Source organism: Schistosoma mansoni (assembly GCF_000237925.1).
Source record: "Schistosoma mansoni, WGS project CABG00000000 data, supercontig 0186, strain Puerto Rico, whole genome shotgun sequence".
Classification (NCBI taxonomy): Eukaryota; Metazoa; Platyhelminthes; class Trematoda; order Strigeidida; family Schistosomatidae; genus Schistosoma; species Schistosoma mansoni.
The window spans coordinates 313,134-315,756 of record NW_017386069.1 but is presented as its reverse complement, the minus strand read 5'-3'; positions in this window follow the sequence as shown (position 1 = coordinate 315,756).

Sequence of the window (2,623 nt, the reverse complement as noted above, 5' to 3'; positions counted from 1 at the left end):
CCTCTGGGGTTACTGTCGGTCCCAAGCCCGGGTAAGGGAGCAGGGTTGGGAATGCAGTTGTCGACCCCATCCAGTAGAAAACTAACTCGTTAAAAAACAGTAACCAGAAAAAAATCATTCAAACTACTTAAACTCTGCCCTGGGAGTCAGAAGGTCTTCATTTAGAAGAGTTATGATGCCTCATGATAAAGGCTGAGTTCCTTCGGAAGTCACGAGGCAGATGTCCCTTCTGACAACCAGCGCAACCATTAATTTGGGTGCATGGGATGCTCGTACATTGTGAGAGACCAGGAGAGCCATCCAAATTGCTTCAGAAATGAAAAGATACAACCTGGAGGCGCTTGGGACCAGTGAAGCACATTAGATGCAGGTTGGACAACAACCACTAGCTTCAGGGGAGCTTCTGTTATACTCCAACCATGAATAAGATACTGCCCCAAATGTGCAAGGAGTTGCATTGACGTTGTCCAAAAAAGCACAAAATACACTTATAGGATGGGAATCTCATGGACCAAGGATCATTAAAGTCTCCTTCAAAACAAAGAAAGAGGGCATTACAATGAATGTCATCCAATGCTATGCGCCGACCAACAACTTTGATGAAGACGTTACAGACCAATTCTACGACAGGCTGCGGTCGATCTTCGAGAAGCGCCCAACAAAGGACCTGACCATTCTGATGGGAGACCTAAATGAGAAGATTGGAATGGGCAACACTGGATATGAAGACATCATGGGACGACATAGATTGGGAGAAAGGAACGAAAATGGTGAGAGATTTGCAAACCTATATGCCTTCAATAAACTAGTCATAGGCGGCACCATATTACCACACAAACGTTGATCAAACATTGATCCATTCACTATATCATTCTAAACCCAACAATCTCCACAACCCTATTATAATAATTATTTGAGTGTTTATTTTTGTTAATTAAGTTCCATTGAAACTTAACCCTGTGATTTCTATGCATGGGAAGTATCTCTTTATACAGGTATCACATCGTTTTGTTAGTGTTTATTCATAATAATAATTGTTGTTGTTAGCCATCAACTGTAGAATCAATCAAATGTATTTCAAAATTATTAATTAGTGTCTTAATTAGTGTCTTTCAACAAAATTTCTACCCTCATATTGTAACTTCAACAAAGTATTTATTTTTTTCTTTTTTATATGCTACATACATAAACATGAAATGACATAGTCATATATGATTCTTTTTTGTGTGTGCGTGTTTCTTTTTTCATTGATACTTGAATAAATCACTTGAGAAATTATTATTGAATGAAATGGAGTTATAGATTATTATCAAAGTAATTATTTGTACTAAGAATTAAATACTAAATCTTTTGAAAGAGATGGTCCATTAATGATGTTATAATGGATACTTTTGTTTAAAAAGATATATACACTGAATGAAATTTGGCTAGATAAAAGAGTAAATGGGACCAGTACTTACTAACTTATGTCTGTTACCCCTCGTCGAGGAGCATAGGCCAATCACCAGCATTCTCCATCAAACTCTGTCTTGGGCAATCCTTTCCAGTTGTTTACAGTTGCTATTCATTCTTTTCATATCTGCTTCAAATTCCCGACGTAGAGTGTTATTCGAACTTCCTCTTTTCCGTCTTCCTTCAGGATTATCTGGTTGGCGTTTTTTTGGCAAAGCTTTTTTCTACGGGATGGAGTTAACTACACCATACCCAACCCTTCCCCTTTATTCAGGCTTGGGACTGGCAGTAACCGTAGAAGAGCTACAAGCGAATTTAAATGAAACCAGTGGTGATATATATATATATATATAATATATATCATAGACATCAATATTGTTAGAATTAGATCGCTTATGATAAAAAAGATAATTCGTTCAATAATGAAGAAGGAAAACTGGATGATCACTGTTAGTCTCATACTAAATACGGCTAAAAATTTGTGACTAAAGGCCACACTGAAAAAATCCACTCAGAGTTCACATATGTCAAAAAAAAGACTGATCAATTGTAGTGTTAAATGTCAACAATTAGAAAGTATAAGCCCTTACGCGAGTAAGAATGGATATCACTTTGATACCTAGTAATCCATCCATATTTGTTTCATCCTAATCCAACGTCTCTTAGTCGTACCATATGTAGAACCTGTAGTTCTTACATTTTTGCATAAAAAAACCGGATTTGAAAATCTCATGGATTAAATTCCAACTTAATGTTTCAATATTATCCTTCTTGTCACAAGATTTAATGATTCCCAAGTCTCGATCATTTGAAGATTTATAATTAAGCACTTTCAATGAGTTAGCAAATAGAGTGAAACATATATTTTCTTAGATTGGATAATTCTCAGAATGGAGTTAGTCCGTAACGAAAATTACTTCTGTATACAATAAAAGCTTTAAAATTTTTTCATCGTAGTCAACAAACCATCTAACTAAAAGAAGTTTCAAATATATTTTCATAGTTGAAACTTCTTTTAGTTAGATGGTTTGTTGACTACGATGAAAAAATTTTAAAGCTTTTATTGTATACAGAAGTAATTTTCGTTACGGACTAACTCCATTCTGAGAATTATCCAATCTAAGAAAATATATGTTTCACTCTATTTGCTAACTCATTGAAAGTGCTTAAT